Source organism: Sorex fumeus, unplaced genomic scaffold, assembly GCF_029834395.1.
Source record: "Sorex fumeus unplaced genomic scaffold, SorFum_2.1 ptg000034l, whole genome shotgun sequence".
In the NCBI taxonomy this organism is placed as follows: domain Eukaryota; kingdom Metazoa; phylum Chordata; class Mammalia; order Eulipotyphla; family Soricidae; genus Sorex; species Sorex fumeus.
In genome coordinates, this window is record NW_026606091.1 from 34,422,997 (window position 1) to 34,432,617 (window position 9,621).

Consider the following 9,621-nt stretch of genomic DNA (forward strand, 5'->3'; position numbering starts at 1 on the left):
GAGGCCACACACAGGACCCTCTGGTTCTGTGTTCTCATCTATTCTCTTCACGGCTGAGGGAATCAGATCAGGTACTGAATGTAAATTCCTTCCCTCTCTAAAGCTATTTCCCAATATGATTGCATTTCCCAGTACATCAATTTTGGCAAGACACGACAGAGCCTGGGCAGTCCTTTTGGTCTCAATATAGTGGCCTCAGTGCAAAGAGGAAAGAGGGTTAGGTTAGACCCTCTTCCCCACAAAATTCTCTTCTTCCTCTTCCACTCTCCCTAGCACCTTCCAACAGAATATCCCCAAACGCCATTTCTCAAGATCTTCTCTTTCTTTTCCCAGTTGTCTAAAGTTTCTGTAACCTTGCACTGGATTGGGTAGCGTATGGCCTCAAACTATTTCATAATGTTCTCTTAAGCACTATAGAAATGCACAGGGTCCCTCCAGACCCAAGCATGCTGGAGGCTTGCAGTCCTATGGTATTCTTTAAAAAGATGTTCTGTAGGCAGAGAGATGTACTGGAGTGAAGGTGCTGTAGCTGACCTTGGTTGGATCCTTAGTACCACGTATGGCCCTGAGCACTGCCAGGAGGGATCCCTGAGCTTTCCTGGGTGTGACTGAACACCCTGCCTTCCCAATAAACAAACAAATAAAATCTAGCTTTTTGAGGTGTATTCACATGTAATAAACATTGACATAAGCGTTCTTAAAATCAGTGATTGCTGTTTGAAGCGTTTTTTAAAAAAAGCTACATTCATTATGCAAGTTTGTAAAATGATGCCTGCGGTCCTTAGTCTGTCTATAGCAGAGGGACCCCCTCACCTCTTCCCAGTTCTTTGTAAAGGAGTTCATTAATTCCATAATACCCGTGTCCGCTAGCATTGCAGTTGACAAGCACATTCTCAAGTGGTGAATAATTAGATCCTAATCACCACCCAGTGAAGTTGGGAAATCATTTTAATCCTTGTACACATGAGATAATAGGAACCTAAAGAATGGGGGCTTTTCAAGGTCAGGCCACAGGAAAGTCATGGATTCCATATCTCAGCATATATATATATATATATATATATAATATATATATATTAACCCCACACTTCCATGCTTCCTTCTCCCCCAAAAATGGAGGTCCACCCATCTATTTTTTGGTTTCAATTGGGATTGGTGGCAGCTAGTCATTGGAAGGTAGAAGAAGCAAGAGTAGTTGGTACTCAGTGGTCAGTAAGGAAATGGGCTTTTCAGGTGGTGGAAGATGGGCAGCTTGGGGAAGCGCATACTTCCCCTGAGAGCAGAGTTTAGGTTCAGTTGAGTTCATTGTGCCCGCTGAGTCTTACTCTCCCCTTCGTGTGCTGGCAGGCCTTCCTCCTTCATTTTCCAGGCTCATGGCATCGATTTCCTCATTCTCTCTCTGTAATTTCAGTCTCTGTAGTTTTTATTTTGCCACAAAGAAGGATTTTTCTCTCTCCTGCAGTTTTGTCTGTATTCACCCATTAATTTACATCACTGTAGTCCTGTGAGTTCTTGTTTTATTCTAAGAGTTTTGTTGATCAAACAGTGATGGATTTGGTCCATAGGAGTCCCTTTATTCTGGCTCAGTATTCTTTTGGCAGGCTCCCATAATTATTATTTTGGCGGGTGTGTGTGTTTGGGCCACACCCAGTGGTGCTCAGGCGATACTCTTGGCTCTGTCCTCTTGACAGGGCTCAGGGGACCTTATATGGTGTTGGGTATCAAATCCAGATCAGATGCATGCAGGGCAAGTGCTTTAGTCTCTGCATTATCTCTCTGACCCTTTTAATTATGTTTGATGGGCCTCCCAGCAATGCTCAGGGGATCCACGGACTATTTCATGCCATACGGAACCAACCAGGCTGGGTGGTTCAATGCTTGGGCATACATGGTGTTGGGGACAGCCAGGGCCACAGCAGCTGTGCTGCTATGCAGTGCTTGTACTCAAACTCAAGGCCTCAGCGCATGCATCGAGCCCTTTGAACTGTCTCCCCAATTGCTTTTTTTTTTTTTTAGCATATCCTCAATTTTGTTCTTAAAACTATTATTTTGGTTTTGGGGCTATACCCTCTGTGGTCAAGGGCCACTCCTGGCTCTATACTCAGGGTCACACCTCATAGTGCTTGAGCTGTGGTGCCAGGAATCACACCAGGGTCAGCTGCACGCTAGTTCCTTACTCTATCTCTCCAACCCTCCTCCACATTTTTGGGTGTGTGGGGACTTGGGGTCACATCAGATGTGCTCAGGGCTTATTCCTGGCTCTGAGCTCAGGGCTCACTCCTGGAGGGACTCTGGGGTTCATGTACAGTGCTGCAGATTGAACCCTGGAACAATCATGTGCAAAGCAGGCCCCCTAACCACTATACTATCTCTCCAGCCTCCTCATCCACATTTTTTTAAAATACAAAATGATGGCTTCTGCTCATCTTATACTTTCACTGCTCTTGCTTTAAACTCATCACATTCTACAAATTAGTGGTTACCACACAATGTTACATACAAGTTTGACAATGTGAGCCAGAGAAGAACACTTTTTTTTTAAGAACTAGTTTCTTGACCTTTGAGAGAAGAGAAATATGACAACTTCCCTGAGGTAGTCTGTGCTGATTATTCATCCCAAGGGCAAACAAACCTGTTACAGTCTTATGAAATAAGTTTCATGGAAGAAAGCATCTTTTCCTGAGTTTCAGACAATGCTAGATGGGAAGTGGGTGGTCACATTTATGTCTCATTTCCAATCAACCTGGAATAGATTGCTTCAGTTTCTCGCAAGACAAGACAGTTTTGATCATGGTTCCTTATCTATGGAAATAATTTTATCTGATTATTTTTGTTTGTTTTGGGACCACTCTCAGTGATGCTCAGGTATCTTGCAATAGTAGTATAGTACTTACCTGCTGTATTCTATCCCACTATTGAAATCATTTTAATAAAAAAAGATTCTGAGATTATAGAGAATAATGTCATGAATACAAATGTGTTAACCTCTGGATGGAAGAATGCCTCAGCTCCTTTTGGCAAGAAAGTAAAACTACTACAAATTTGGAAGCCAATTTCCCTCCCCTCCTATATCTCTCTCCCTATCATAACTTTCAAGTTAGCGGGCACCTTCTTGACCTTCAATATTACTTTGATCTCACATAAGTAAACATCAATATAGAGTACTGCCTTGCTTAATTCAGTCTTTTTTTGTTTTGTTTTTATTTTTGTGTCAGGGCTTAGTCCCAGCTCTGCACTCAGGAATTACTCCTTGTGGTGCTTGGGGGACCATATGGAATGCTGTGGATAGAACCTGGGTAGGCTGTGTGCAAGACAAATGCCCTCCCCCCTGTACTATTATAGGCCCTCCCGTTGATCGTCGATTTGCTCGAGCGGGCCCAGTAACGTCTCCATTGGAGATTTTGTTGTTACTGTGTCTGGCATATCGAATACTCTCGGTAGCTTGCCGGGCTCTCCGAGAGGGGCGGAGGAATCGAACTCGGGTCGGCCATGTTGGCCGCTTGTAAGGCGAACGCCCTACCGCTGTGCTATCGCTCTAGCCCTGTACTATTATACCAGCCCAAATTTATGTGCTTTTAACAACTTTGGAGCTACATCTGAGGGCTTACTCTGGTGATACTCAGAGGAGCCCATGTGGTGCGAGGGATTTAAATCTATCTCTTAGCCCCTTCACTATTTTTTTTTTTTAATGAAGGGGCTTGGCGATGCTCAAGGCTTGCTCCTGACTCTGTCAGGGATCATTCCTTGTGGACAAGGGAGCACCTCTGGGGTTCTGGGGATAGAACCCTTGTCAGTCATATGCAAAGCAAGTGCCCTCCCCGCTGTGCTATTGCTCAGGTCCTAGTTTTTTTGAGGAGGGGAGGGGGACACACCTAACAGTGTTTAGGGCTTACTCCTGGTTCTGTGCTCTAGGATCATACCTGGCAGTGCTTGGGGGACCATATGGGGTACTGGTGATTGAATGCTGGTTGGCTACATGCAAGGTAAAAGCATTGTCTGATGTACTATCTTTCTGACTTCCGTCTTGCTTATTTTAAACATTTTAAAAGCAGCAGTATATATCTATATCCTTGCTTGATTTGCTATTGTTGTTTTAACTAACATTGAACTATATTCATATTTGTCATGTAGGCTTAGTTCATTAATTTTATTGACTAGATCATATTTTGTTATAAGATCTAATAGTGATAGGATAGGATAGTGCTGATACTCTGTATAGTCTTTTGGGTTTTTCCTGGAATGGTGTCACTTTGCTTGACATCATTGAAAGTCAATTACTTTTTTTCTCTTCTTAAAAAAAGAATTTTTTATGATAAATATTTTTTAATTCTTAAATGACATCATTGAATGACATTTACATTAACTTTTTTTTTAATCATTTACTTCTTAATCTCTTATTTACCTCTTCCATCTGTTTCCAGAATTACTGATATTCTCAGGTTTGTAGTATGAAGTTGGATGGGAGTAAAATGAAAATCATTTTCCTGCTCTTTTTATGATTTTAGGTATTATAATATTTAACTATTAGATACATTTATGATAAGTTAGCTTTTTATCAACTTAAGGGACTTCCCTCTTATAACATACCACTTTGCTAAAATTTGTTTTTCCCAATACCCACAATGATCATAACTAAAATTATTTTTGATATGATTGTGCGATTTTCTTCAAGTCCTTTAGCTACATCAATGTATTTCTTCATAGTCTAATATTCTATCTTTTTATGAAAAGATGATATAGGAGACCACTGGACTGTAGCTCATTGGTAAAGCTCTTGCCTTATATGTGTGAGGACTTGGGTTTGATCTCCCACACTGTAAGAAAAATAAAAAAACAAAGGGGGCCACCCTCTATTAAGGTCTCATTTGTTTTTATCTATTACTCAACTGAGTTTGCTAAATGCCTGCCTACTTTCTGTTAATTTTTCTATTTTGGAAAGTCTTTTCATGTGGATCTTTGAAGTGGGGGTTCTGTACAGCTTTGCTTAATATTATACTTGTCTGGTTTTCTTCTAGAGACTATATTAGCTTCACAAAACAAGTTGAAAGTCTTTATTCACTATCTGGAAGAATTTATATATAATTAGAATTATCTGTTCCATGAAAATTTAGAGGATCCACCTGGAAAACCATCTGGAGCCTCTAATTTCTTTGTGGGAAATGAAAAAAATACTATTATTTCAAGTTTTAATTTTGTTTGTTGGGTTTTCCATTTCTTCTTGAGTTAATAATGGAAAGCATGGTCTTAAGCATATTCTACTGTGACCCCTTTATTTTTTAAACTAAGACTGGCAACTGGCAACTAGGAGACCAATGCCAGAAATATCTTGAACTCATAGTGTGATTGATTTTGGATTATATTTTAGTCATTGTGTGTTCAGAAACCTTTTACCAATTTTTTTTGCAACCTCCATATTCTGTTACATGATCATGTTACATGACCACCCTTACTTTAATTAGATCAGATATTGGTAAACTGTCATTGGTATTACCTGTCATCAAAATGAAACCTTGCCAGTTCTTGTATATAAAGTTTTATTAAAACACAGGCTCATTGTGTTGGCATCACTGGACGGCTACATGCAAAAAAATAGGCTCAGAACTCTGCCTAACACCATGTACAAAAGTAAGATCAAAATGGATTAAAGACCTCAACATCAGACCAGAAACCATAAGGTACATTGAAGATAAAGTTGGCAAAACCCTCCATGACATTGAAGCTAATGGTATCTTCAAAGATGCCACGCCACTGGCCGAGCAAGTGAAAACAGAGATAGATAAATGGGACTACCTTAAACTAAGAAGCTTCTGCACCTCCAAAGAAACAGTGACCAAAATACAAAGACAGTCTACAGAATGGGAAAGGATATTCACCGAATACACATCTGACAAGGGGTTGATATCCAGGATATACAAAATACTGGTTAAACTCCACAAGAAGAAAACATCCAACCCCATCCAAAAATGGGGCAATGAAATGAACAGAAACTTTCTCAAAGAAGAAATCCGAATGGCAAAAAAGCACATGAGAAAATGCTCTACATCATTAATCATCAGGGAGATGCAGATCAAAACCACAATGAGATACCATCTCACACCTCAGAGACTGGCCCACATCCAAAAGAACAAAAGCAACCGATGCTGGCGTGGATGTGGCGAGAAAGGGACACTCCTTCACTGTTGGTGGGAATGTCCACTGGTTCAGCCCTTCTGGAAAACAGTATGGACGATTCTCAAAAAATTAGAAATTGAGCTCCCATTTGACCCAGCAATACCACTCCTGGGAATATATCCCAGAGAGGCAAAAATGTATAGTCGAAGTGACATCTGCACTTGTTTGTTCATTGCAGCCCTCTTTACAATAGCCAGAAACTGGAAGAAACCTGAATGCCCAAGAACAGATGACTGGTTAAAGAAACTTTGGTACATCTACACAATGGAGTACTATGTAGCTGTTAGAAAAGATGAAGTCATGAAATTTACATACAAGTGGTACAATATGGAAAGTATCATGCTAAGCGAAATGAGTCAGAAAGAGAGGGATAGACATAGAAAGATTGCATTCATCTGGGGGATATAAAGTAACAAAGTATGAGATTAATACCCAAGAATAGCTGAGATCAGCACCAGGAGGATTACTCCATAACTTAGAGGCCAGCCGGGTATCCTAGAGGAAAGGGCTATTCAGATAGAGAAGGGAGCACCAAATAAAGGATGTTTGGAGGATCCTCCCAGGAGGGGAGATGCATGTCGAAAGTAGACTATGGACTGAACATGTTTGCCACTCAATGCCTCTTTTGCAGACCACAACACCCAAAAGGAGAGAGAGAACACAGGGGATTGCCCTGCCACAGAGATGGGGGGATGGGGGGATGGGGGTGGGAGGGATATTATCCATGGTGGTGGAAAATGGGCACTGGTGGAGGGATGGGTATCTGATCATTGTATAATTGAAACCAAAGCACAAAAAATTGTAAATCTACAACTTTAAAAAAAATAAAATAAAATAAAGGGGAAAAAAAAAATAAAACACAGGCTCATTATTAATTTCTATTTTGTCTATTACTGCTTTCCTATAGACTTCAGTATTTGTGTCCCTGTGGTATGAAAACTTAAAATAGTTATTTTCTGATTATTTATTTATTTGGGGGCCATACCTGGCAGTGCTCAGGGCCACTCACTGTCCTGTTGCTCTGGCCCACTTTCTGACTCTTTATAGGACAAGTTTACCAATCCTAAACTATTCCCAAATACTACCTGCCAATAGTGGAGAAAGGTTACACTCCCCCCTCACCACTGACTTGAGAACTGTGACTTTCTTTAGGTAATTGATGAAAGTGACAGATATCAACTACAGGAGTTATCTTTTAAGAGGCAGAATTTGACATTTTTCTTATTTTTGATCTCTTACTGGGGGACTGACAATGCTATAGATATAAGTTATTCCATTAGCTTGGATTTGGACGAAAATGGAATTGCAGTAGATTTTTGATGGATATGTCATGATAGTGAGAAATATATATTTGTTAGTAGAAGTCACAAAGAATTTGCTGTTATTTTTTATGGAAACATTATGAGATGAGTATTTCTCAACCTTTATCCAGATGTGGTCCCCTTCCAACCTAGTTTCTTTTTCTGTGGCTCCCTGTCTCACAAAAATTGTTCCCTTTGTCCCTTGACAGGACCTTTATTTATGGAATTTTCATTTCTGGTCCCTTTGGAATATTCTAGGGACCTACAGGGGACATATACTCCCCAGTTAAGAAGTGATGAGCTAGACTATTTCAACCAATGTGGCAGACCATATGAAACTTATTTTGACCTGGCAAGACTCAAAGGGTTTAATTAGAAAGACGTTTCTTGTTGTTCCTTTCATTCACTTTGTGGGATGGGTTGTGTTTTATCTTTGAAAATTCAGACAGGCCCCAGAATTGCCTTGGTCACTCTGTCGAACATAAGAAAATTTTCGGTGACTTCAGTGACATAAAACTCCAAAACACTCTTTACTAATTACAATATCCTTGCCCATGTAATGTATAGAACTCCTATCTTAAAATGAAAGCTTGTTTTCCTTGAATGCATTGAAAACTCATAGTTGGAAAGGGGAGTGATAGTTATTTCTCTCTTTTCTTTTATAGGCTACTCACTCCTTCCCCATCATACTAACTTTAATTTTTCATTCTTTCAGTGTTTGTATCATGGAGCTTATTCTGATTCAGACAGGCTCCATTTCCTCATAACCGCCATGTCAAAACTTCTAGGTAAAAAGTGTGCAGTGTGACTCAGCAACCTCGCTCAACCCCTTCTCAGTGACTACAACACCCATCCATTGATTTCTCCTTATCAGTGACTATAAAAAAATACCACCCTCTGAGTCTCTTCTTACAAATTATTGCACAAGGACCAGAGAGGCCATCTGCTGATTGTTACAAAAGAGTCCTCACTCTAGCTTTCTATCTGAACACTCTGCCAACCAATCCAAAAGTTTCTAACAAATGATGCATAATTTGGACCACTTCCTTCTGTCCTGACTCAGGGGGAACATACCTTAGGACTACCCCTGGGTTGTGGGCCTGAATTATGATTCCTTTCCATGAACGAACTCTTTCCTGATTATGCGACAGCCTGATTGCACTTTGGTGATAATATTGACGTAGAAAGGAAGAGGTGAGGGGGCAGGAGACTATCGTCTGATAGTATTGTGGCAATCCTGTGTTTGTGTTTCTTAGGCTTGGTGGATGTTTTGACTGTCTCTGCATGCTGTAGTTTTTTCAGACCTCCCAATGACTGTGATTTTTACTTGTTTTTTTTTTTTTTTAATGGCCAAGTCTTATGTCTGATTAGGTTGCTCTTGGTGGGTATCAGCTTATTCACTTCCTAGATCTCTAGAAATATTTTGTTAGCTTGTTTGCTTGGGGGCTATACCTGGTGGTGTTCAGGGCTTACTCCTGGTTCTGTAGTCTGACCCTGAGTACAGCCCAAGTACAACGGGGGTTGTTCAGGTGCAAGACAAGCACCCTACCTACTTTTCTATATTTCTGGTCCCGATTTCAAGAAATATTATGACTCTTTTCTTTCCCTTTCTTCTTCTGTTTCAGTAGTTCCTTTACTACTCCAGGTAATGCCTCTTGATATGATACAGGATAAACCTATGGTGACTTCTATCTCATGCATGGTTCATATTTGCTCTCAAATAAACACTTTTCATATCCTTCTCCCAAAAAACTGAAAATGTGGTCAACACCAACCTTTCAGTACCCTTTTCTTTGCTCTCTCACTACCAGTAGTTGACAGTTGCTGGCCCTTAAGGTTGAGTGTGAATCAGTTCTGGTCTGTGGTGTTTCCTTAGCAACACCCCCTTCCCCAACCATCCTTGCCTCATTTGCAGATTTGTTCTGCCCTCACAATAGATGAAGAGGTTGTTTTTTTTTTTTTTTGGTTTGTTTGTTTGTTTTGCTTTTTGGATCACATCTGGTTGTGCCCAGGGTTTACTTCTGGCTCTGGCTCTGCACTCCGGAATCACTCCTGGTGGTGCTTGGGGATCATGTGGGATGATGGGGATTAAACCTGGGTCAGCATGTGCTTACCTGCTATTCTATTGCTCCAGCCTTTAGATGAAGAA

The 9,621-nt window shown here is 40.6% G+C and overlaps 1 non-coding gene across 1 annotated transcript; it reads right to left on the bottom strand.

Annotated features, from left to right (window-relative positions):
* Positions 1–331: 331 nt before the first annotated feature.
* On the bottom strand, positions 332–463 carry LOC130026728 (small nucleolar RNA SNORA9). The gene has a single exon (XR_008792918.1). It is a non-coding gene; the product is annotated as a small nucleolar RNA SNORA9 (small nucleolar RNA).
* Between the last annotated feature and the right edge of the window lie 9,158 nt (positions 464–9,621).